This window comes from Oryctolagus cuniculus, chromosome 10 (genome assembly GCF_964237555.1).
Source record: "Oryctolagus cuniculus chromosome 10, mOryCun1.1, whole genome shotgun sequence".
NCBI classification, from domain to species: Eukaryota; Metazoa; Chordata; class Mammalia; order Lagomorpha; family Leporidae; genus Oryctolagus; species Oryctolagus cuniculus.
Window position 1 is genome coordinate 106,551,618 of NC_091441.1, and position 27,534 is coordinate 106,579,151.

At 46.0% G+C, this 27,534-nt stretch overlaps 1 long non-coding RNA gene and 1 other non-coding gene across 2 annotated transcripts in view; both read right to left on the minus strand.

The window, feature by feature from the left end:
- LOC103349149 (uncharacterized) overlaps positions 1-27,534 on the minus strand; it is a 317,640-nt gene that overhangs the window by 38,603 nt on the left and 251,503 nt on the right. Inside the window, exon 4 of the long non-coding RNA XR_011379581.1 lies at positions 12,313-12,539. This is a non-coding gene — a long non-coding RNA (uncharacterized lncRNA). The remainder of the gene's footprint in view (positions 1-12,312; positions 12,540-27,534) is intronic.
- LOC127492530 (U6 spliceosomal RNA) lies at positions 7,289-7,392 on the minus strand. Its single transcript, XR_007922044.1, has one exon. It is a non-coding gene; the product is annotated as a U6 spliceosomal RNA (small nuclear RNA).

Sequence of the window (27,534 nt, forward strand, 5' to 3'; positions counted from 1 at the left end):
TACCATGTCCCTACCGCCTAGATTTAGGATGGCCTATACTGGGTGCTTAATAATTATTTGATAAGTGAATGAAGGAGTGAGTTGGTAGGATGTTAGGAAAGTTCATGGTTGGGGGGGTGGAATCCCTCATTTCATATTGAGGTGTCAGTCAAGGCCATTTGGAAGGAGTGGCAGAGAGTTTAGAAGACTTGAGGAAAGGCCATAGCGGACCTGGGAGGAGTGAGTGGTGGAAGGGAGAGCCAAGGAGGGCGGGGGAAACAGCACCTGGTTGAGGATGAAGGTCTTAGTAGGTGCAGACACCTAAATTGCCCAAACTGGCCTTTTTGACCAAGAAAAACAGTAGGTTCACGGTTTTCCACTAAATATTTAAAATGACAATAAGTAGCGAGGAGATCAGGGTTGGGGAGGGCCATGCAGACACTGAATTTTATCCTGGAGGTCTGGAGAAGCAATGAAGATCTACTCTGTTTTCTAAAAATCCAGTTTACTTTTGTATAGCTAAGATACTCATTAACTATTCCAATATATAGCTATTCTTACTGATTATTTAATATTTTAACAATTCTGGTTTTAATAAGAATATAGAGGAAAAGGAAGAATGGGCATTTGGTGTAGCTCTTAAAACACCGCTTGGGACACACGCATTCCATATGGGAGTGCCTGGGCTCCGGTCCCACTGTGCTTCCAATTCCAGCTGCCTGCTAACGGGCATGCTCAGAGGCAGTAGGTGATGACGGCCCAAGTAGCTGGGTCCATGCCACTAACCTGGGAGACACAGGGTGGGTTCGAGGGACCTGGCTTTGGCCTGGCCCAGCCCCGAATGATACGGGCATTTGGGGAGCAAACCAACTGATGGGCGATCTCTTTCAGATAAAATAAATACAATTAAAGAGAAAAAAGGCTAGAAGTCACCACTATTCTCACCCCCTAGAGGATCATACCCAACCATGGAGAACGCGCTTGCCAGAACTCTGTCCCCAGGTCTTCTGTAGGAAGAAGAGCACGACAGGAAGCTGCTATTTAGAAGTTGCCAGCAGCCTCTGCATCTAACAGAGGAGGATGCACGTCTCCATGGAGAAATTATTTTCATCTTGTGAATGATCTGCATGAGAAAAAAGTGCCACAGGCCTTTGTGTGTGGGGGGGCTTACATTCTGCATCCCCTCCTGTGGGGTCGCTGGGGACAAGGGCCAAAGAGCCCCCCAGAGAGGCTGAGCATAGAGACCTAACGCTTCCTCTAAAACCCCAAACTCTAACCGAGCACTTGGGACAGTTCATAAAATCAAATGATGACCTGTGGTCCCACCACACACAGAATCTAGTGACTGTCCATTTTGGTTGCTCCCTTTTTTTTTTCCCCCAAAGATATATTTATTCTGAAAGTCAGAGATACAGAGAGATACAGAGATACAGAGAGAGACAGAGAGAGAGAGACAGACAGACAGAGAGGATCTTGCATCTGCTGGTTCACTACCCGTATGGCAGCAGAGGCTGGGACCAGGCCAGGCAGAAGCCAGGAGCTTCTTCTGGGTCTCCCATGTGAGGGGAGTGGCCCAAACACTTAGGCCATCGTCCACTGCTCTTCCCAGGCCATTAGCAGGGAGCTGGATCGGAAGTGGAGCAGCCGGGACACAAAATGGAGCCCACATGGGTGCTCGTGTCGGAGGCAGCAGCTGCACCCACAGTGCCCCAATGCCGCCCCCACCCCTTTTCTCTCCATATCATGTTCACATACATGATGGTGCATCAGGACTCACGTTCAGCAAATATTTACCCTGCTCCCCTTGCACCTTTGGTATTTACGTGTATTGACATGTATAAACACGTGTGCACCCACACACAGATAAAACAGACATGTTTTGTGTCCTTTCGCTCTTGTCATTTTATTTGAGAATTTCTAGCTTGGACTTAGTATCCCTAAGGAAGTTTGCAGAAGGATATTTATTTATTTACTTATTTTGTAGAAACCTGGAATGGTCCTTCACAACTCTTTGGTGCTACAACTTTAACAGCAAGCAGGTCTCTTATGCCCTATCACCGGTGCATGGAAGCCACTGTGGAGACTTCTTTAGAATCGGTGCCTCCTTTCTGGTATAACACTGTGTTTTTTAGCCACTTTATCAAGGGTAGGCAAAACCAGTATTTGTCCAGCGACAAGTCATGGCTTGTAGCTCTTTGAAACAGTAAGTGGGCGACAGGCGGCTCTCCTCTGCCTCTGTTTTGTGGAATGTGGGTGGATGGCAGGGATGTCTGCCTGGGGCCCCTCCCTGCTGCTCGGAGTGGAGAGTGACTGCCTGGAACCCACTGAGTGGGTGCTTGTTCATCCGATAGTCCCTGCAGCCCGCCTGCTCCAGACCCACTCCCAGCCCCCTGCCCAGTGTTCCAGTCTCTGCTTCTCCCTGAGTGGGGGCTGCCTCTACCAATATGTCTGGCTCTGCCAACCCAGGTAAACCCTTAGTGGGGCTCCGGGCTGGCCATGGAGAAGCAAAAATTATCGTGGCTGGTGACACTTCACGGGTGGCCAGTCTCATTGATGGAAGACTATTCCAGCAGGAGATGGATGTGTCACAGATCTCTCTCTCCTTTTTATCCTCTTCACTTTTCTGATTTTTCTCCAAGGGCCTTTGACTTTCGCAACTGCACAGAGGAATTTTCTTTCGAGACCCTACACTTCTTCAATGCGCTCCTCCCTCCAATGGCAGTGAAAACGACAGGAGGCACCTGCATTGCCTGCGCTGTTGTCCCTTCCCTTAACAGCTCCATCTAAGGGCTCGGCCTGTGCTGTCAGCTTCCCTTTGCCTGCTAGCCCCCGGGGCAGCAGGAAGCTCCACCTCAGCAGGGTAAGGCCTCACACGCCCAACCACCAGCATCCTCCCAGATTCCTTCCACCTTCCCAGTTACCCTGCGTTCCCTTCTTGCTGTCTTGAGGTCCACTTCTTCCTTGAGCTTCTCATATTCACTTTGTTAACCAGAAGAAATAAACTAACTTAAGAAATTATAAATTGGCTTTGTTTCTGGCATTTAGAACTTGAGCTTTGATAACGACATCTGCTTGGTTTAAGTTTCTTTTCTCTACTATTTTCTATAAAGAACTGTCTGGGCTCACGATCAAAGACCTTTAGATTCTTCATCTGATATAGTATTTATACCACCCCAAATAGTAATACAGCGATGGCAACAGCTTACATTTGGTGCTGCATGCTCTGCACCAAGCACTGTTTCTTGTGATTTGCATACATATATGATCTCTCTTGATCTGAATAATAATTTCCGCTCTACAGATGGGAAAAATTAGGCATGAAAAATTAAAATAATTTGCTCTAGAGCCAAATGTTCAAATCCAATCACGCCCCAGGTTAAGAGCCCCTGGAATGTACCGTGGCTAGAAACACCAAACACCGCATGCGATTCCTAGCGGCCTGCTTCCTGAAGCCTGTGTGAGTGGGCTCAGGCACCTGCCGTGGAGAGGGAAGCCCTGTTTGTCCTGAGGCCAGGGGCAAGCTCAGGTCCCCTCTCCAAGGCTCTGCATCAAGAGCCTCAGGGTGCTGTCTGCAAGGGGCTGTTCTGGCAGGAGCTCAGGGGTGTGCATCATCAGGATGCAGGTGTGCCACTCCCAGGTCAGGGCAGCATCTCTGATCATAGATCTTCTGATTAGGGTCTTCGTGCCTTGGCCCAGCCCATGGGTAATTTAGTGACATGCCCTGGGACCAGGCTGGGGTAGAGGAAGCAATCTGCTTGCGACAGCCATGGACTGGCCTCTTCCGCAAGGCTGCATCTGTGAGGCCGGCATAAGCATCAGCCTCCAGACACCGGGGCAGCCAGGACAGTCCCTGGGTGCAGGCATCTGTGTCACATTCCTGCTGATCTGGTCTCACTGCTCGGTACCTCTCTGCAGGTGCTACCTTAAGTCAGCCTGCCTGGGTTTCCTGTTACAATGTTTGGCCCAAACAATACCAGATGGTATTAATGAAAATAGACTGTTGGTTGGGGCCAGCACTGTGGCATAGAGGGTTAAAGCCCTGGTCTGAAGCGCCAGCATCCCATGTGGGCACTGGTTCGAGTCCTGGCTGCTCCACTTCTGATCCAGCTCTCTGCTATAGCCTGGGAAAGCAGTAGAAAATGGCCCAAGTCCTTGGGCCCCTGCACCCACGTGGGAGACCCAGAAGAAGCTCCTGGCTCCTGGCTTTGGATCAGCCCAGCTCCGGCTGTTGCAGCCATTTGGGGAGTGAACCATTGGATGGAAGACCTCTCTCTCTCTCTCTCTCTCTACCTCTCTCTTAACTCTTTCAAATAAATAAAAATAAATCTTCAAAAAAATTTAAAGGAAAATAGACTGTTGGAACCAGCTTTCCTGAATAGCGGTGTGTGTAATTTCATAGTTGTTTTAAGTGATGTACATGATAACAGAGGCCAAAAAGAAGCGTAGGTAGAGAATGGATATGCAGGGCGGGCTGAGTGCATTGGCAGAGCTGTGGGCTGTGGTGGATATGGGGCTTCACTTGAAACTATGCTGACCCCGCATCCCCTTCAGAATCTTGTGCCTCTGGGAAATCAGGATCTGTCACCAGGGAGGTCTGTGCTCTGGAGCCCCCACTTGCTTCCTCCATCAAACACCTGCATGGCAGAAGAGAAGGGCGCCCCACCTGCTGGAAGTGAGCACTAGGGAGCAGGAGGTGGAGACTAGGGAAGAGCTGAGACCAAGGTGAGGATTCCCAAGCCCCTCCCCCAAGAGCCGCAGATAGCAGCAGACAGGTGAGGCACGGAGACATTCAAACAGGTGCATGCAACTTTGGAAAAGCAGCCAGCTTCATCTATTTGCAGTTTGCGGATCAGACCAGCAAAGACAAGGAACAAGTTATAAAATCCAGGACTGATGAGCACGTGGAGAAAACAACACTCTCAAAATCCTGCTGGGGGGAGTCTACAGGAACAGTGGCCCTTAGTCTCTCTGCAATTCTTGGGGCCAGAGGCATGTGGGATTTCAGATCTTTCTAGATTTTAGGAAAGAAATGCGACGAATGAACTGTCTGCCTTGCAACACCCCAGGCTAGGACAAGGGCCATTTCCACCCAGTCCCCTCCCCAACCCCAATACTTTTCCATGTCTGCCATGAAATGTACAAATGCTCACATCAAGTGAGATGACTACAGACCGCAAGCAGCTTCCTGTCCATTCGGGTCAGGGGTTGGCACCACATGAGCTTAGAAACCAAACTTAAAACATTTCCTGTTTTCAGAGTTTTGCGGACAAGGGATTGCAGACCTCACAACTTTTATGGGATGACAATTTAACAACACGTCTTAAAAATACCAAAGTGAATTCACGCTTTTACCCCACAATTTTACTCCCAGGGATTAGCTTTAAGGAAATAAGTGTGATTGCATGCAATACTCTAACCATAAGCTTGTCCATACAGCACTGTTTGTTTGGAAAAAAAAAAAAAAAACTCTCTAAATGTTCCTCAATAGGAGACTGTTTAAGCAACTATAGAACGGTCCTGTGATGCAATAGGGCTGGGATAGGGCTGGAACAATCATTCACAGAATGATTCTTCATTGGCTCTTCGAAGCACGCATGATACGTTATTTAGAGAGAGATTTAAGTGGTGGTTATGATCTTACTTGCCTTGTGAAACCTGGAAGAGTGCACCTCAGCTAGAGCTATCTCCAGGAGTTAGCTGTATGCATGGTTCTTCTGCAATGTGGATTTTCTCTATTCATGAATGTTTTGAAAGTACTCCTAGGTATGTAGGTTAAAACAAAAGCTTCTACTCTATTTCCTCTCCCAATCCCTTCCACTCCCTTGAGGTAATGCATTCCACTGGCATTATTATTTCTTTTTCTAGGCTTTTACTGTGTTTGTAAGTCCATGCAAACCTTTTAAAAGATAACTATATAGGCCAGCGCCGTGGCTCACTAGGTTAATCCTCTGCCTGGGGCGCCAGCACCCCGGGTTCCAGCACCTTGGGGCACCGGATTCTGTCCCGGTTGCTCCTCTTCCAGTCTAGCTCTCTGCTCTGGCCCGGGAGTGCAGTGGAGGATGGCCCAAGTGCTTGGGCCCTGCATCCGCATGGGAGACCAGGAGGAAGCACCTGGCTCCTGGCTTCGGATCAGCTCAGCCCGCTGGCCGCACGCACCAGCCACAGCGGCCACTTGAGGGGTGAACCAATGGAAAAAGGAAGACCTTTCTCTCTGACTCTCTCTCACTGTCTAACTCTGCCTGTCCAAAAAAAAAAAAAAAAAAAAAAAAAAAAAAAAAAGATACACACACACACTGAGGCTGGCACCGTGGAAGCAGGTCAAGCTGCATCCCATATGGATGCCAGTTCAAGCTCTGGCTGCTCTGCTTCTTATCCATCTCCCTGCTAATAGGCCTGGGAAAGCAGAAGAAGATGACCTGAGGCCCTGGGCCCTGCTACCCATGTGGGAAATCCAAGAGCAGCTTCTGGCTTCAGACTGACTCAGCCTCTGGTTGCTGCGGCCATTTTGAGAACCAGTGAATTTAAGATTTCTTTGTGCTCCCCTTCTAACTATGACTTTCAAATAAATAAATAAATCTTTTTTTTTTTTTTTTTGACAGGCAGAGTGGACAGTGAGAGAGAGAGACAGAGAGAAAGGTCTTCCTTTTGCCGTTGGTTCACCCTCCAATGGCCGCCATGGCCGGTGCGCTGCAGCCGGCGCACCGCGCTGATCCGAAGGCAGGAGCCAGGTGCTTCTCCTGGTCTCCCATGGGGTGCAGGGCCCAAGGACTTGGGCCATCCTCCACTGCACTCCCTGGCCACAGCAGAGAGCTGGCCTGGAAGAGGGGCAACCGGGACAGAATCCGGCGCCCCGACCGGGACTAGAACCCGGTGTGCCGGCGCTGCTAGGTGGAGGATTAGCCTATTGAGCCGCGGCACCGGCCATAAATAAATCTTTAAAAAATTATTTTCTATTTATTTGAAAGGCAGAGAGGGACAGGGAGATGGAGAGAAAGATTTTCCATCTGCCGAGTCCCTCTGCACAAGCCCACCAGGGCTGCGGCTAGGCCAGCCCTGAACGCAGGAGCTCTGGTCAGCTCTCTTATATTTACATTTGTAAGACCAAGGCACATGGGCATGTCGAAACTTTCTAAAGTTGCAAGTGCTGCAAAGTCACGTGGAAAAATGATGTCATAGGAAGGCAGTAAAGCATTGAGGACAATAATCCATCTACCACTGCTATTGTTTCTGTCTCTGCTTTCAAGGGTAAGAAGAACTAGCTGGTCAGAAAAGGATAGTCCACACAGTCCAAACATAAGGTACTTACAGAAAAAATATGGAACACTGCGCAGATGTGTCCATCATCCTTGAGCAGGGGCCATGCTAATCTCTGTACTGTTCCAATTTTAGTTTAAGTGCTGTTGAAGCAAGCACTGGCTGCAAATTTTTAAGTGTTTTCCCATTCATGGAGCCACACTGTGTAAAGCTTTCTGTGTTGTCCCCTTTCACTTCATTCTCTCCTTCACCTCTCCCCTTGCTGGCAGGGTGATCTCAGTTTACTTAACCCTCTCCCCACTGTCGGACATTTAAGTAGCTTCCATGTATCTGCTACCTTAAACTATTTCAACAAACACACTTGCCTTTGCGGACACAGGCACCCATTCTGGTAGAAGCATTCTTCATTATTCTGAGGTTTCTATCATGAACATGTATTATTTAATTATTATTAAAAATATTATTCAACACCTTAAACATCCCACCAGACTGCATCTTCTAAGACCCTGAAGCTATTCAGTTGGCCCATTTTTCTCTCAAAATAAATGAATTATTCACTAGCACTATCTTGTAAATGAATTCCACTGATTTCTGGGCCACACATGTGTTTCCCAGGTTCACCCTCTCTGAGGGGTAGCTGGTCCAGGGCAAGCGGTAGAGTCAGTGTCTTCACCCGAGGGACTTTGACGGTTTCCAAAGCTGTGAGGGAGGGGAGGTGGGTGGTCCTGGGCTGGTACTGGGTGTTTACCTTTCACAGGTGGCCTAGTGACCACAGGGTCTTCTCTTGATGGTCACTGACCACTCTGGGATGGCTTCAATCACTGCTCCCAGCGACCAGTGGCCTCCCAGAGTGGGGGCGAGGCGGGGAGCTCAGATCTGATGTCCCCTCTGTCTACTGGCTCCCCATAGAGGGTAGCTCAGGGGTAGGGAGGGCAGGCAGAGTGGGTCCTTGACCAACCTCAGGGCCTCCAAAGCCTTCCAGTGTTCCCCTTCCTTTCGTGCTTGCAAAATTTATACCACATTTCCTCTGCTCTCAGAGACACATTTTCATTTAATGCTTCTGAAATGAGAAGTGGACATGAACGTGAGGGCATCCCTCGTGCTCTTTTTCAAGCCTATGATTAAGCAGATGGCGCAGCATACAGTCAATGGGGTTCTAGAATTAGGAAACATGAACGCCCCTCTTGTATTCCCCTTCTCAAACCCGGTCACACAGGCAACTCCAAGTTGCCCGGCACACCAGGGGCTGGTAAATCCCACCCCTCGTCCAGGCAGCTTGAAGAACACTGCTGTCAGAACCTTCCCCTAGATTCAGACTGGACTCCCGTGTGAGGCCAAAGCCGAGCTCATCATTGTTTTCCTTGGCTGCTCATGCCCATCCCTTCCAATAACGCTGCTCCACCCCTTCTGTGTAATTAGTGGGGGGCATAATTAATACATGCGAGGAGTCTTCCTAAAAGATCTGAGCAAGTGCATCCTCTTAAAATGGAACCGGAGGCAGATCCGAACAGGCTGCTACATGTTGACCTGAAACATCCAGGCAGAGCACCAACTTCCCGTTCTCTTCCATGTGCATTTGTACACCTTGTGGATGGACCCAGTTACACGGAGGAAATGAAAGGACTTAGGAAGGCTTGCAAGTGACTGAACCGGGGATCTGAGCTGGGGAACCATGAACAGGCTGCACTTCATCTTTGAAAGGCAGAAGTCAACTGGGTCGTGGGGCTGATCGTGGAAGACAAGCCAACACTGTGAAGTGTGTCCTGTGTTCCAGGCACTGAGATGCTGTCTCAGTTGGTCCCTGGGGTAAGTGTTCAAATTTTCCCCTTTTATGGATGCTAACAGGACCCTAGAGTGAGCACTTGACTGGCTGTAGGCAGGATTGGGACACAGTTAAGGATTGACACTGAAGGTCATTTGACTCTCAAGGCTTAAAGGAAAAATTACAAGTGAAACTTGAAGTTCCTTTGTTCCTCAGCTCTCTTTGACCAGTCTTCCGCCCAGTCCTTGTGGCACATCCTGGCTAGGATAAACCTTCCAGGGCCCTACTTCCTGTCATCTTCTCCATGGCCTAGCTCCTCCGTACCCTGCAGCCCCATTACCTTAGAGAGAGTGTGCTCCCCTCTCAAGGCCTGGCTCAGATGATGTCAACAGTTGGGTGTACGTGCGCTAAGAACTCTCTACTAGACCCAATGATCAAGTTTTTATGATCGGAAGGGCCAACATTACTAGTTGATTTTATGAGCCCTTGACTTCCAGTGGACACAAAGCAGCATGCTTGTCCCAACCAAACTTGCATTTCTCCTGCTATTTTCTGATCCTAGGAACTTATTCACTGTCCATTCAGGTGACCCAAGTAGGACTGGGTGTTCACCTGGGTGCTGTCTTTCCCTGTCCCTCTGCCTCACTCAGTTGGCTGCCAATCATTTATACTGCCTAAATATCTTTTTAAAAAACTTTTATTTAATACATATAAATTTCAAAAGTACAATTTATGGATTATAGAGTTTTTCCCCATAACCTCCCTCCCACCCACAGCCATCCCATCTCCTACTCCCTTTCCCATCCCACCCCTCATTAAGATTCATTTTTAATTACTTTTACATGCAGAAGATCAACTTAGTATATACTAAGATTTCAACAGTTTGCACCCACACAGACACATAAAGTATAAAGTCCTGTTTGAATACTAGTTTTACCATTAATTCGCATAGTACAACACATTAAAGACAGAGATCCTACATGGGGAGTGGGGAGTAAATGCACAGTGACTCCCATTGTTGATTTAACAATTGACACTCTTGTTTATGACATCAGTAATCACCCGAGGCTCTTGTCATGAGCTGCCAAGGCTGTGGAAGCCTCTTGAGTTCACAAACTCCGACCTTATTTAGACAAGGCCATAATCAAAGTGGAAGTTCTCTCCTCCCTTCAGAGAAAGTACCTCCTTCTTTGATGGCCCCTTCTTTCTGCTGGGATCTCACTCACAGAGATCTTTCATTTAGGTCATATATATATATATATATATATATATATATATATATTTTTTTTTTTGCCACAGTGTCTTGGCTTTCCATTATACTGCCTAAATATCTAATACCTTTCTACTTCTTCCTGTCCTTCCATCCCCACTGCTACAGTCCTCATCCACTGCTCACTTGGTGGAGCCCCCACCTGTTCTTTCTACCCCCATCTTTGTCTTCCATTCCTGGAAACATCCATTCTTCACATTGCAACCAAATGATCTTTCTAGAACACAATGAGGCCATATCATTTCGCTACTTTAAGTGCTCTCAGTGGCTCCTCCATCCCCTTAAGGTTTTTTAACTTAACTCACAAGGGTTTTGTCATCTGGCTGCCAGTATCACTCCAGCTTTGCCTCATACGCTTCTTCCCTTCCCACTCAGGTGTGAGACATCTGCAGGTTCACTAAAATATACGTGTGCACACACAGTGGTGAGAACTTACACACTCAACAAACTCAGCTGTGAAGAAATGCAGCTTTGTTTTCCTACAGCTGAGAGCTGAACTCAAATCATTACACAAGTCCCTGTTACTACTCAGTAGTGGAAAAGAACAATCTTGCCAATTTTACGTAATTTGGCCAATACTGCTTTTTAAAAAAATGCAAAACATATATAAAATTTACCATGTTAGCCATTTTCAAAAAGTACATCTGTTATTTATATTTTTGGAAAGGGGTGGAGAGAAAGATAGTTCGTTTCCATTTACTTGTCATTCCCCCAATGTCTACAACAGTCAGTGATGGGCCAGGCCAAAGCCAGGAGGTAGGATTTCCCATCTGGATGGTAGGAGCCCATGCAGTTGAACCAGCACCTGCTACCTTCCAGGGTACACATTTGTAGGAGACTCTAATTGAGAAAACAGCCAAGACTCAAAATTAGGCACTCTAATATGGGAGGAGAGTATCCCAAATGACAATTAACTGCCACACCAAATGTCTACCCTAATCATTTTTAGGTGTACAATTCACTGCTAACAGCTACATTTAAATTGTTGTGCAATCATCCTCATAATTGATTTCCATAACTTTTTCAATTCCTGATCTGAAAAGCCCTGTACCCATTACATACGAATTCCCCATTCCTCTCATCTGCTGGTGACCACCACTCCCATTCTGTGCCTATGACCCTGACTTGTCAGTGCTGTTATAAGACTGAGCCTTTCTCTTTTAAAAAATTTATTTATTTGAAAGTTAGAGTTACCAAGAGAGAAGGAGATACAGAGAGATAATCTGCTAGTTCACTCCCCAGATGGTCACAATGGCCAAGACTGGGCCAGGCTGAAGCCAAGAACTTCAACCAAGTCTCCCATTTGGGCGGCAGGGATTCGAGCACTTGGGCCATCTTCTACTGCTTTTCTGAGACCTATAGCAGGGAGCTGGATCAGAAGTGGAACAGCCAGGGCCTGAACTGATGCCCACATAGGATGCCGGCATTGTAGACAGTGGCTTTACCTGCTACACTACAATGTCAGCCCTAAGACTCAGCTTTTTTGGGCTATTGCTGTGGTGTATCAGATTAAGCCACTGCCTGCAGTGCCGGCATCCCACATGGGTGCTGGTTCTAGTCCTGGCTGCTCCACTTCTGATCCACTCCCTGTTAATGTGCCTGGAAAAGCATTGGAAGATGGCTCCTTCCTTGGGCCCCTGCACCCAAGTGGGAGACCTGGAGGAAGCTCCTGGCTCCTGGTTTTGATCGGCCCAGCTCCAGCTGTAGTGGCCATTTGGGGAGTGAACCAGCAGATGGAAGACCTCTCTCTCTCTGCCCTTCAAATAAGATAAATAAATCTTCAACAAAAAAGTTTGCAAGGAGGGAAACAAATGATGCAGAGCTTCACTTGGAATCTTACTTGGAATCTTACTCAAAGTCACATGAAAAGCCCTTGCAGGGTACTGAGTGGAGGACAGATACAGTCTACTAAGTTTTAACAGAAACTGGCCACTATGAAGAAACTCATGGGAAGCAGGGTAGAAACAGGGAAATAAGCAGAGACTACTGGGTTGGGTTGCTTCATGGCTGTCCCTTGTGGAGGTGGAGGGGGCGGCGAGACACATACCTCAGGGAGGAGCCTGCTCCGGAGGAGTCAGTGGCACTCAAAGATGTCTTCAGACAGTGGAGAGGAGGGGACAGAACACAAGGGCTGGGCTCTGTGCTCTGGATCCAGCTCCCGGGCTGGGGAGGAGGTGGCAGCTTCGGTGAGATGGGAGACAACTCAGCAGGCGCAGGTCTGGGTCTGAAACTTGCATGATGGAAGTCATGTTTCAAGGAGGAGAAGTCAGCCAGCTACAGAAATGAGAACAAAGGTTACGGGACATCCACGTAGCATCCCAGTTGCCTTCCTCCCCATCTGCCCGGTACTCAGCCTGAGAGCAGCATGTGGTGCTGGTAGCGGTGGGGACATCATCTCCCACACACATCATCTCCCACACACATCTGCACTCATTGCAGACCTTTGCACCTGCTGCGTTCTCAGCCCTCAACGCTCTGCTCGCCCTCTTGGTTGGTGGAGTCATCACCTCCCCTGAGATGCCTTACAGCCATTTAACATCCCTCCCCACTTCCCAACATGCACAACACTGTGTCGGAGGCATGAACCACTGTTGTGCCTTCTCATAGCAGAAGGACCTAGCCCATGGAGCATTTCTCCAGCACTCATCAATTAATGAATTAGGAAGTTTCATTTTTAGAGACTTGTTTGAAAGAGAAAAAGGAACAGAGAGAACAGGCTCTTCCATCCGCTGGTTCACTCCCCAAATGCCTGAAAGAGCCAGGGCTGGGCCAGGTTGAAGTCAGGAGTCAGGAACTCTATCTTTCTTGTCCCCCATGCCTGTGCCAGGAGCCCAAACACTTGGGCTACCTTCCACTGCTTTCCCAGGCTCATTAGCAGGAAGCTGGATTGGAAACAAAACAGGCTAAACTTGAACTGGCATCGCTCTGATACGGGACGCCAGCATCGCCATCAGGCGTAACTTGTTGCTCCTCAATGCTTGCCCCCAAAGGGGATGTTAAAGTAGAAAACATTACTTAAACATTTATTTTTTCTCCATTTTCTTTCTTCTTTGTGTAGTGTTCATGCTTGCTACTCCTGAGTTAGCAGAGGTCTTTAACGTGAAGGCCAGGGAAGGATGGCACCAGCCCATGTGTTGGGTTTATATGTGCTTGTTCTGGGGAGAAGGCCAAAGCTTTCATCAGTGTCTCAGGAGCACTTGACTCCAAATAAGTAATGAATCACTATACATTTTGTTTCTTCATTCACTTGAAAGGCAGAGAGGTAGACACATACACACACACACATACACACACACAGATCTTCCATCTACTGGTTCCCTTTCCAAATGCGCAAAACAATTGGGGTGAGTCATGTTGAAGCCAAGAGCCAGGAGCTCTAGCCACGTCTCCTATGTGGGTGGCATGGGGTCAGGTACCTGACCCATCTCTGCTGCTTTCCAGGGTGCACGTTATAGGAAGTAGAAGCAGGACTCAAACCCAGGCACCCTGGAAAGGGATGAAGGCGTCCCAACCGGTGTCTTAACTGCTGCACCAAATGCCCACCCTAATTTTTATAAAACAAAAGGGGAGTTAGATGGAGCATGCCTTACTCTTCACCTTTGAATCATTCCCTCTATCCTGTGCTGTCCTCTATACATAAAATGTTAAGCCAAACCTCTAAGTGATCAAACATGGACAACAGTAGAGCATTAAAAATTAAACCTCAAAGCAACGTCTTGTCTCAGCGTTACTTTGTTCCCAGGAAGGCAGCCCTGATGAATGGTGCTTTCTTTACATGCTGGGGAGAGGGAAAGGTTAAAGGCCAGGTTTCCTGTGTCGTTGGATCTTCCTGGGATCCAATGGAGCCAAGCAGGTGCTGAGCAGGGTTTGCTCCCAGGTCCAGACCCAGTGTCCCCAGGGTCCTGGGAGAGCTGCCATCCTGCCTTGCAGGCTCTTCTGCCAGCATTACCAATAGCTTCTTCCCCACTCTGGTTCTTGGGAGAAGCTATTACTCTCACTCAGTTTAATTCCAATTTAATATAGTGTCAAAATAAAAACAGGATTCATGGGTTTGGTCTGTGAAGGTGCAGTGCAAATGCGTGAAAATAAAACATCTCCCGACCTCACCATCAGAGACACAGATTTTATTTTCTTAGGAGAGGAGCGTCTGGTGAGGAGGGGTGTTTTTTTCCTTCTTTGTTGTTGTTGTTGAAGCTCAGTGGGGTGTTAAATTCAGGAAGCAGGCAGAGCTGTCATAGCCAGAGCCAGCAGGACTGTGAGATGATGTGACCTGGAGACACAGGCCTCCAGGTTTTGTAATAAATCCTGGGAGGGAAGGCTCCAGTCCCAGCCTGCCCTGAGCCAAAATGTGTCATCATAGGAACAGAGCCATAATAACCCTTGCAGAGTACAAGTTGAGACCTTGTCTTGGTTTTGGGTCCCCCCAAAACAGGTCTTAGGAAGTACATAGCAGCTTAGGGAACTCTGGTGCTCCATGTGGGATGTGGGTATCCCAGGTGGCATTTTAATCACTGTATCAAATTCCGACCCCAAGTGTGTCTTTTTTTTTTTTTTTACCATGCATCGTAACAGACATCCCATTCTAACTTCTGTAATCAACGCAACGCTTTGAAAGATTTGTCATTATTGCCATATGCCTCCCTATTTCATTTTTTCCATTTGCTCCATGGTAGGCTGGCATCACAGTTTGCTTATCTATCCCCTGAATAATGAACACCTTGGCTACCTCAGAATTCCTGCCACAGACACACACACACACAACTGCCAAAGAACAGCCCCGTAGACATTCCCTCCATGGACCTGTAGGTGAAGCCTTCTTGGATGTATATCCAGGAGTGGGCTTCCTAGACTGCAGGGTACAGATACACTTTTTTTTTTTTTTGACAGGCAGAGTGGACAGTGAGAGAGAGACACAGAGAGAAAGGCCTTCATTTGCCATTGGTTCACCCTACAATGGTCGCTGTGGCCAGCGCGCTGCGGCCGGCGCACCACGCTGATCCGATGGCAGGAGCCAGGTGCTTCTCCTGGTCTCCCATGGGGTGCAGGGCCCAAGCACTTGGGCCATCCTCCACTGCACTCCCTGGTCACAGCAGAGAGCTGGCCTGGAAGAAGGGCAACCGGGACAGGATCCGGTGCCCCAACTGGGACTAGAACCCGGTGTGCTGGTGCCGCAAGGCGGAGGATTAGCCTAGTGAGCTGCGGCGCCGGCCAGATATACTGAATAGTGCTAGGTAGCATTTGCTTTCCAGTGGGGTTGTACCCAATCTTTTTCTTCACCATTAGTGCAAGAAGGTTCCCTTCCCTTCAGATGCTTTCCCATTATAATCAAGATATTTGCATTATCAGTTTTTAATTTTGCTAATTTTATGGATGTAAAGTAGCTCATAATTATTTTAATTGGTTATTGAATTAATTATGTCCATGTGGGTATCGATTATCACGTTTGTTAGCTCTTCTGCCTCCTCTTCTTTGAAGTGCCTGTTCATATTCCTTGCGTTTTTCCTACTGGGTTCGCTGTCTTGTTCTTATTGAATTTCATGGAGGAGTTCTTTTTATCTTAGGAACTGTCCTCACCCCAAGTTGTTCTTACATTCACATTCATGAACATGTTGGTGCCGAGCATAGCTCAAACAAGCCTAGAGGAGCAAAAAAGATCCCCAGTTCCTATGCAGCAAGGGGGCAGGCAGACTGGTCATTGCCTGCGCGTGGTAATGCAGACATGTGGAACTCCACGAGCCTGTGTGGGCCACAGTTGGAACCACACGCACAGCCACGCTCTGCTGCATGACCCACTTCTCTGTACAAAGGAAGCCTCCGCAGTTCATTAACGAGGAGGGCATTAATAAGTATGCATGGAAGAAGTTTCTATTAAATGATGCTTTAAAATTTTCAGCACTCTATTTTGGAGTGCACCATTAAAGTGATTGGCCCATTAAGACCAGTGGTTATAAATGAATTTATTGTTCAAAAGGAAAAATAACGATAATGATACTGACAGCGACTGAAACAATGGGCTCTCTTGCTCAGTATCAAAAGAATCAGGCCATTAACATGTGAAATGTAAAATGTGCCAATGAATTTTCCTCCGAGTAGTCCGATGTCAGTGATTTACTTGGTACAAAACAGCATCATTCATTATGCTAAAGAATGGTTGTTAGTTTCAATTTCATTCATTTTAGAGTTTTGATTGTGTTTGATTTGCAAATTAATGTTTAAGATTCTGTAAGCATGAGAGTTTTATAGCTATTTTTATGTTCCTACATGTTAAATGTAATAAAACAATTTGGACAAACACTGGGAATCTGTAATACTTTTTCTATGAATGTTTGAGAAATGCCTTAGTGACTGGGACAGTCATCTGCATGTTATAGACTTAACTTATTTGACAGAGTGAAGTGAATGGTGGTCACCAAGATCGATTCTAAAATATCAGGCATCACAGATCAAACATGCGTGAATCTCAGAGGCAAGATGAACACTTATACAGATCTGGGGGACATGTGATGGGCTGACTCTCAACAGCCACTCCACTTTTTTCTAGTGTTTTCCCTTCTTGAACAAGCTGGGAAGCCATAGAACTGTACTTCCAAGACTCTTGTAAGCTGCAGTCTGGATAGGGTTTAGATTCAGCCTTCTAGCTGAATCCATGTGTATACTGGGGAGACAGAAGCAAGCAGATGCCTGGTGTCTCTGTAGTCAGGCACCGGGGAGCCATCTGTATTGGGTCCAGAGCCCAGCCACTATGTTTGAGGAGCAGGCTGTAGGCAGGACATGCTTTTGATGGGTGTGAATGGTCTTCTGCTTGTGGCCCTCTGCCTATCGGAGGGGCAGCAGCTCTTTGGGTGGTCCAGTTATTTCTATGACTTTGGGAGTCATTTCTGAAAGGTCAGCTTGTTTGTTGAATGCTTTCAGTGGTCCTTTGAGCTGTCAATATCCTGTCATCATTTGTTCCTGCTTAGCCTGACCAGCATAGATCTTATTCTTTGCAATCAAAGCCTGGGTAATGTGAGGTCAAATCCTTGAGAATGAGATTCTTCCCCCAACAGGGTAGGATCACACTTAGCCTGCGGGGCTCTTGCTAGGCCATGTGGGTGGGGTACAGCTTCAGTTGGAGCCACCAGGTTTCCTCGAGACAAGACAGAGTGGTCAGTAGCACAGGACAGCACCAAGTGTGATCCATGGGTTCTGGGATGGCTGAAGAGTGAGACAGAGAGGATGCCACTGACCATGGAGGGCCAGGAAAGACTCATAGAAAAGGTGGCGCCTGAATCGAACTTTAATTAATGAGCTGAAGCCAGAGAGGTGGCAGCAAAGAGGAGACAGGACATGGAGGCAGAGGGGCAGGGGTGCAGTGGGCAGAATGACACAAACGGCAAATGGAAGGGAAGAAGCAAGTTTTGGTCAGATCCTGGGAAGCCTTGAACACTAGAAGTATGTAACACTGTTTTATCCTTCTAGCAACGAGAGCTATTGCAGATTGTGAGTAGACTGATGTGACCAAAAATATGTTTTTTTATTTTTTTCCGCCCCTTCTTCCCTCCCCTCTCTTGGGGATGAAGAAAGCACAGGACCAAACTTTTGGGGGTGACTGAGGTTGTTCCATGGGATGTGACAGGGAGAGATGTTCTCCTGTGGTCTATTAATTTGGACCTTCAGGAAGTCAGGTCCGTGGGAGACTACGCTTTAGAGAAATCCTTTTCAGCAGACGTTAAAGAGCCACACCAGTCCCAGCAAGAAGCCAACCAATGCTGTGGCCACTGCAGCAGCAGCTTTCCCCCAGGCACCTGAGAAGGAATCCTTCAATCCAGGACTGTGTAGAATGGAAAAGCTGGAGAGGATATGTTGTGACAGGGATTTAAGTAGCTAAATGGGAGAGATTTGATTTTAGGATTTTACTTTGTGGGAGGCTGATTGCATCGTTGGGACTTTATAATCGTTGGAAACCTTATAATGATAGAAAAGTCTTAATTTTTTAAAAATAATTATGTATTTTTTTCAAAGAGCAACAGGGAAGGAGAGGGAGATCTTCTACCTGTTAGTTCATTCCCCAAATGGTTACCACCGCCAAGGGAGTAGGCCAAATTTGGGAGCCAGGAACTCAATTTAGGCTCCCACATGGGTGGCCAGGGCCATTATGTTACCTTCCCAGGCACATTAGCAGGAAGCTGGATCAGAAGGGGAGCAGCAGGGACTCACACCAGCACTCTGAAATGGGATGCCAGAGACAGATGTGGCGGTTTAACCCCTGAGTCATAATGTGGGTCCCTTGATTTCCAAATTTTGCTGGATTTGGGCTAATTCCTTACATAACCATCTCTGATGAGCCAGGCTGGAGTAGCTGGGATGTAGGAAGAGGGGAAAATTGTCAAGTAGTGAACTTTGGAATTAAACGAGTGGCTTTTCTTTACCTACATCAGGGATTTCTCGGAGCAAAGCAGAAGCATTCCTTTTGGGATGAAATTATTCAAGGAGGAAGCCCAAGAATAGAAGAGGTGGGTTGATACTCTGGATTTCTTCCTGTGTTCTAAATTTGATAGACATTTGTTGTGGCTATTGAGCCTGTTGGTTAACAAAAGAAAAGTCACGGGAATATAGGCTTCTAAGTGGAGAAACACATTCATGGTAGAGCTTGCCATCCACTTTCATTCCTTACCAAGAGACTTCAGAATGCTGATCAGGCCACATTTACTCAGGGACAATCCCACTTCTGCATCTATGAGGCACAGCTCTTCCTAGCTGACAACTTTCTCTAACCCTGAATTTGGCCACAGGACAGTGGGAGCAGTTTATTTCCATCAGCAGACTGTCACCATCTCTTCAAGCCTCAAACAAAGCAGAACTAAGAGAACTGATATACAGTTGTCCAGGTTAAAAACCAGCTCTCAGGACTGGCATCGTTGCATAGCATGTAAAGCTGTCACTTGTGAGACTGGCATCCAATACAGGTGCTGGTTTGTGTCCCGGCTTCTCCACTTCTGATCCAGCTGCCTGCTGATGACTTGGGAAAAGCAGCAGCAGATGGCCCAGGTATTTGGGCCCCTACCATGCACGAGGGATCCCCAGTGAAGCTCCTGGCTCCTTCCTGGCTTTGGGCTGGTTGCAGCTGTCTGGGGGAGTGAACCAGTGGATGGAAGAGTCCTGAATCTGTCTTTCCATCTCTGCAACTCTTTCAAATGGATGATTTAAAAAAAATGCACAAGTCTTACAGTGATTCTTTCGATTGATGGAGGGAAAAGAAGTATCCATCAGGAGACACTGACCTTCTTGCTCCCGGTTTTGATGCCATCAAATGTCATTTTCGAGTCTATCTGTGCCACCCTAGGACAGTCTCACTCCCATTGGATAGCAGTGGAAACTAGACCAATGTATACCTCTTCTGGAAATTGTATCATTATGTATGGGGATGAATTTGAATTTCCAGGCACCTGTTTAGTGTCTGCAGTGTTTTCTCAGTGACAACTTGATGATAGAAAATTAAAAAAAAATTATTTGAAAGGCAAAATTGCAGAGTTATAGAGTGAGAGAGCAAGAGAGACATCTTCCATCTGCAGGTTCACTGCCCAAATGGCCACAATAGCTGAATCAGGGCCAATCCAAAGCCAGGAGCTTCTTCCAGATCTCCCATGTGGGTGCAGGGGCCCAAGCACTTGGGCCATCCTCCAGTGCTTTCCCAGGTCATTAGCAGAGAGCTGGATTAGAAAAGGAGTAGTTAGGGCTTGAACTGGTGTCCATATGGGATGCCGGCACTGTAGGCAGCAGCTTTACCTGCCCTGATAGCCAATTTTATTGAACACTGGTACAAACATTCAACTTCTGTAATCAGACATGTATGGACTCGCCTTGGACTTGCCATGTTTTCTCACAAATGCCACTGATGTTAAGGTGAAATATCTTTTTTTTCCCATTAATCCTTGACCTTTTCAGTCCTCATTAATTTTGTTTTGATTTACTTACTTCACAAACACCTTTCTAAGATGAGCAAACCAGTGCATTTTGTGGTCCGTTTTTTCTTCCTTATACTCTCTCGTCTGCCATTTGGGAGGATGCACACCTACTTCGTTCCCCCACCCCCCCAGGGCTCTACTTCCGCCTTCCTTTGGTCCCTAGGCAGTGAGATGAGCAGGCGCACGTGTTCCTCTATTCCTCAGTCATGTGCTTTTGACTCTTCAGTCTTGGGTATTGGGCTGTGAGGGTCTTGTCTTGTGCTTGGAGAACATTTCTTCCTTGTCTTCCATACTCAGCCCCGCTCTCCAGTTCCCTTTGCCAGGATGGTCTGTGTTGGATTTCTGGGTCTGTAAATAACAAAGCGGTGTCTTGTGTCCCAGTTGCCCTTGGTATTCCATGTCGGCACACTCATCAGGAAGAAGATAGAATTTGGCATCTCTGGGATGGATGGCCCATAACCAGATGTCATTCCCAGTCCACACTGCATCTGGTAGAAGATCTTCCTAGCACTGAGCTGGCAGTGAAAGATGGTAACGCGGAGGAGGAGATGATTGGCAATGATGAGGATGTGAGCTGAAGAATTGCAGTGGAGGATGAAGAGAGGGTACAGATCAGAGATGAGAGGGAAGGGGAATGGACAGGCCTTAAGATCTGTGATAAATGATCAGTTCCAGGAAGAAAGAGCAAGCAAAACAGCAACAGGGCATCGCCAAGATGACTGATGAGAGGTGCATGGTGCACTGTCGCTGCCCCTCTTCATGGAGGAACGACACTAAACCCTGCCTAGGCTTCATATCCGAGTCACAGCACCATTATGTCACTCCCTGTCTTCACGGAGGAACGACACAGGACCCTGCGCTGTTCTTTTGTCTTCTCGGCCCTTCCCGGGTTTGCTGCTGGTTCTTCCCGGGTTGGCTACCATCCCTTCCACCTCCGTGGAAGGGCGGTTCCCCCTGCCACTTTCCCCACTTCCGCGGGGGAGCGGCACACCGCTGGCCGGCTCTCTCGGGGGCTGCACAGGTGTTCCTTCAGATAGATGTTCCTGGTGCATGTTGTCTCTCTCCTCCTTTATAGTCCTCTTTCGCCAATCCCAACTCTGCTACCCACACGCTGAGTACGCTGCTCTCCTGCAATCAGGAGCAGGTCCTGCTGTTTATTGGTTGAACTGGAGGCAGCTGTGTAGAAGCTGTTTCCTCCTCTCCCAGCGCCATATTGTGGGAGAGCAGATGCATAGAATAAGTCTTAATTCCAGTAACTTAGTCTAGTCCGAGTTGCTCCCAGTTGCTCCCCACAGTGCACTTCCCTCTACAATGAAGGTCCAGAACTATGAAAAAAATAACTGTAGCATCATGGAGCGTTCGAGGCAGGGTAGCAAAGTGCTTTTGTGATGTGGCAGAGACATTGCAGAGCAGGGAGATGGCTTATTAAGGGAAGGAAGAACAAAGCACTTGCCTTCCTACCCCTCAAAATCAACCCTGAACCAAGGGATTTTGGGGTAAGCAGGAAGCCCCTGGCAGTCTCCACTTGTGTTGCAAACACCTGCGGTGTTTACTACTGGAGAAACCTGCAGTCCTCCCAGGTCCTGAGTCCCACTTGGGGAGCTGCTGTGTTGTACTCTGCATTGCCCTAGAGAAGTAACCAGCACATACTGAGCCTTCCCTAACCAGCCCACAGCTCCAGGGAGCCTGGCTGAGACTTCACACACCTGGGGTCTTGTGATGCAGCCAGGTAGTTTCCCTCGGCAACTCTGCTGACCCAGCCCTGTGAACCAGCCAGTGGCCTTGCAGATCCTCTACAGTCCTGGAAAGAAGCTGAGAAGCTGACCCTGAGCTGTTCAGCAAGCAGAAGCCCCCCAGTTAGTACTTGGCTGCACTGTCCACCCTCCTGGCGTCTTGTAAGCATCCAGGTGATTCTTCCCACACCCTGGGCCCCAGGATGCAGCCAGATGGCCCTGCCCACCGCCTTGCTGGCCCAGAAGCAACTTGGTGGCACTGCTCACCCACCCTCAGCCTTGGCAAGTAGCTGGGAAAATCCCCAAAGCTTGCTGTCCTTGGAGTCCCCTTAAAATCACCTGTTTAGCTCAAAAGAAGTCCAACTGGCCTGCTTGAGGCCCTCAGGTAGTGAAAGACACCCAGACTATGACTAGGTATATTGTGATGTCCCTACCTGAGCCTACGTACACAATACCCACAAGCCCCACAATATTGCACAATACCCACAGAAACTGATAGGTATCCCATGCCTATAGCCAGGTGTATCACCAAAGAGAACTGAGCCTAGTTGGCAGTGCAATCCCATAATACCTGCAGCCTGGGTCACTGAGGTACCCACAGACATTACCAGTTGTTCACACCTGAAGGAACAACATGGAAACTAAAGCGCCTAACTTGAAATTCAGTGTGAAATATCCAGCCAACAACTTAGGACACAATGCCAAGACAAAGTCTGTTATCATCAACACTACTCTGTAAAACTGGTAGAGGCAACTGATTCACCAGATGCAAATACCAATGCAGGGAGTAATAAAGCAAACAGGAAAAGACATGATAATATGATGCCTCCAAAGAAACATAATAACTCTCTAGCAACAAACCACAAAGGAAAAGAAGTAGATAAATTAATTGGAAAAGAATTCAAAATAATGATTTTAGAAAATGTAGATAATCCAATGAAATTAAGAGGACAATTCATGATGTGAATGAGAAATTTAGCAGAACCAAATAGAAATTAAAAAGAACCAAATAGAAATTAAAATATATATGCATACACACACAATCTGAAAGGCAGGATCTCAGAGAAAGGGAGGACAGGGAGGACAGGGGAGGAATGGGGGAGAGGTGGGACTGGGGGGGAAGGGGGGAGAGAAAGAGAGAGAGATCAATTTTCCATCTGTTGGCTCATTCCCCAAATGGTTGCAAAGGCCAGGGCTTGGCCAGGCTGAAGCCAGGGCCCTGGAGCATCTTCTGGGTCTCTTACATATGGGTAAGGCCCAAGCACTTGGGCCATTCTCCACTGCTTTCCTAGGTACACCATCAGGGAGCTGGAACAGAAGTGGAGCAGCCAAGTCTTGAACCCGGGATCAAATGGTATACTGGCATCCCAGGCAGAGGCCCAACCCACCACGCCACAATGTTAGCCCTCAAAAAGAAATTCTAAAGCAAAAGAAATCAAGAATTAGAATTGAAAAAGCAGTTGAGGGGCCAGCATTGTAGCACAGCACGTTGAGCTGCCACCTGAAATGCTGAGATCCCATAATGGAGCACAGGTTTGAGTCCCGGCTGCTTCATTTTTGATACAATGCCCTGCTAATGCACCTGGAAAGGCAGCAGAAGATGGCCCTAGTACTTGGGATCCTGCCACCCATGTGAGAGACCTGGAGTGAATTCCTCGTTCTTGACTTTGACCTGGCCCAGTCCCAGACACTGCCATCATTTGGGGATTAAACCAGTGGATTAAAGATCTTTCTCTCTGTCACTCTGCCCTTCAAATAAATAAATCTTTTAAAAATGCAGTTGAGAGCTTCAACAACATAGAAGATCAGGTAGAAGAAAGAATTTCTGTGCTTGAAGAAAGATCTTTCAAAATAAGTGAGACAAAGGAGAGAATTTAAAAAGAATGAGAAAAGCCTTTGAGATACCAGTAAATGACTGAATATTTGCATTATGCATGTTCCAGTAGTAAAGGAGAGAAAGCATACGAAATCTATTTTATAAGATAATTGCTAACTAAAAACATTCCAAATCTTGGGAAGATATGGAATTCAGATCCAGGAAGTTCAAATGACTCCAATAGACTCAGTTAAAAATTTTTTCTTAGAGTCAAACTGGCAAAAGCACAAGGCAAAGACAGAATTCCAACAATAGCAAGAGAAAGCATGACCTCACATATAAGGGAATTACCATTAAACTAACATCAGACTTTTGGGTGCAAACCTTATAGGCCAAAAGAGATTGGGATAATATATTCAAAATCCTCAAAGGAAAAAAAGGATTGCCAACCAAGAATATTATACCCAGCAAAGCTAACCTTCAGAAATTAAAGAGAAATAAAGTTTTTCCAAGACAGGCAAAAACTGAGGGAATTCATCACTACCAGACTGGGCCTTTCAGCAAAAGATGAGAGATTCCTACACTAGAGGCAAAAAGATTAACAATGATCATGGAAATATACAAAAGCACAAAACTCAATAGTACTGTAGGTATGCAAAACATAAGGAGAATCAAATCCTATGATTATAGAAATCCACCAAATTACAAACAACAAGCTAGGAGCAAAAGAAAAAAGGACATAGAAAACAATCTGGAAAAAATTAACAAAATGACAGAAATATATCACTCTTCAATAATAACTCTGAAATTCAATGGATTAAATCTCCCAATTAAAAGATGTAGGCTGGGAGTGGATGTTCAGCCTAGGCACGTTGGGGTAACTGGGCTTACTTGTTGGCCCTGGCTCCTGACTTCAGCTTCCCAGCAATGCAGACCCTCAGAAACAGCAGGGACGCCTCAGTCAGGTTCCTGTCACCCTTGTGGGAGACCTGTATTGAATTCTCAGCTCTTGGTTTCAGACCTGACCCAGTCCCAGCCATTGAGGGCATTAGTTAAGTGAATCAGAAGCTAAGAGATCTTTCCTTTTGTCTTTCTGTCTAGCTCCTTGTCTCCCAAGTAAACAAAAAACATTAAATTAAAAAATGTAAAGTGGCTGAATGGATAAAAACAAGCAAAGACGACCAATAAAGACACTCAGATTGATAGTAAATAAATGTAAAAACATATACAGTGCAAGTGGAAATAAAAACAAAAAACCCCAAACAGGAGTAGTAGAAAGCTTTGATTTAATAAATTAAATTTCATAAGCACAGCTTTTGGATTATAGTGGTCCTTCCCCCTATACCTGCCCTCCAACCACCACTCCTGTCACACTTCCTACTCTCTCTCCCATCCCATTTTTTTTTTAACAAGATTCATTTTTAATTACCTTTATATACAGAACATAAACTCTATACTAACTAAAGATTTCAGCAGTTTGCACCCACACAGACACGCAAAGTATAAAGTACTGTTTGAAGACTAGTTTTACTGTTAATTCTCATAGTACAACTCATTAAGGACAGTGCTCAGTGACTTCTGTAGTTGATTTATAATTGACGTTCTTATTTATAACATCAGTGATCACCTGAGGCTCTTGCCATGAGCTGCCAAGGCTATGGAAGCCCCTTGAATCCACAAACTCCAATATTATTTAGACAGGGCCATAACTGAAGTAGAAGTTCTCTCCTCCCTTCAGCAAAAGGTACCTCCTTCTTTGATGGCCCTTTCTTTCTGCTGGGATCTCACTCACAGAGATCTTTGATGTAAGTAATTTTTTGCCAGAGTGCTTTGGCTTTTCATGCCCGAAGGGCTCTCATGAGATTTTTAGCCAGATCCGAAAGCCTTAAAGACTGATTCTGAGGCCAGAGTGCTGTTTAGGGCATTTGTTATTCTATGTGTCTGCTGTGTGGCCTGAGCAGTAGCTACATCTACATCATATAAAATAGACTAAGTTAAAAACTATAAAGACACATAAAGATTACTACACATGATCAGAGATCAACACAACCAGGTGATACAATGATTACAAATGTATATGTACCTAATGCTAGAACACTCATTTTTTAAACTTTTATTTAGTAAATATAAATTTCCAAAGTACAGTTTATGGATTACAATGGCTACCCCCCATAACTTCCCTCCCACTCACACCCCTCCCATCTCCCACTCCCTCTCTCATTCCATTCACATCAAGATTCATTTTCAATTATCCTTATATACAGAGGATCAATTTAGTATATATTAAGTAAAGATTTCATCAGTTTGCACCCACACAGAGCATAAAGTGTAAAATACTGTTTCAGTACTAGTTATAGCATTAATTCCCACTGGACAACACATTAAGGACAGAGATCCCACATGAGGAGTAAGTAGACAGTGACCCTGTTGTTGACTTAACAATTTGACACTCTTGTTTATGGCATCAGTAATCTCCCTAGGCTCTAGTCATGAGTTGCCAAGGCTATGGAAGCCTTTTGAGTTCGTCAACTTCCATCTTATTCAGACAAGGTCATAGTCAAAGTGGAAGCTCTCTCCTCCCTTCAGAGAAAGGTGCCTCCTTTCTTTGATGGCCTGTTCTTTATACTGGGATCTCACTCACAGAGATCTTTCATTTAGGTGTTTTTTTTTTTCCAGAGGGAACACTCAATTTTCTAAAGCAAACATTTAAAGCCAAAGCTAGCCTTCAACACAATGATATTGGGGAACCTCTATATCCCAGATTCATCGACAGATCAGGAGGAAAAAATTCAATAAACCATACAACAGATATAACAGAATTCACATAACATCTTCAAGTATTGCAAAATATAAGTACACATTCTTTTCACCAGCACACAGAATATCCTCCAGGACAGGCCATAATTTAGGCTACAAAACAAGTCTCAACAATTTTTAAAAAAATTTATAGCATCTCTATTCTCTGATCACAGTGAAATAAAACCAGGTATCAACAAGAGAAACTTCAAAAATTGCAGAAACATACGAATATTAAATACTCATTGAATGACCAATGGGTCAATGAGGAAATCATAAGAGAAGTTTAAAAATTTCTCGAAACAAATGAAAGTGAAACCAAAAGATACCAAAACTTATGCAGACAGCAAACGTAGTACTAAAAAAGTAGTATGAGTTCTTAAAAAAAATAGAAAGCTTTAAATAAATAACTTAATGACAAGAAACTAGACAAGGAACTAGAAAGCTACAATGAACCAAATCCAAAACAGAAAGATCCCAGTAGAAATGACAGAAATAGAGGTGGAATATGAACAATATAAAAGGTCAATGAAAGAAGGGTTGCTTTTTTTTCAAGATTAACAAAATTGACAAACCTGTAGCTAGACTAACAAGTAATAGAGAAGACCCAAATAAATAAAAGATGAAAATTACAACTGTTACCAAAGGAACTCAAAGATCATTAGGAACCATTATGAACAAATACTCATCACCAAATTGCAAAACCTAGAAGACATGGATACATTTAAGAACAGGTATAACCTATAACATTTAATCGTAAGGCTAAGGAAAATCTGAACAGACCAATAACAAGTAGAAAGAGTGATAATAACAAGTACAAAGATTGTAATGAAATGTCTCCAAACAATGAAAAGTGCAGAGTCAGGTGGCTTCATCACTGAATTTTATCAAGTCTTTAAAGAAGAATAATTTTAACAATAATTTTTTCTCAAACTATTCCAAGCTATTGAAAGGGACTTGTGCAGCCAGCATTACCCGAA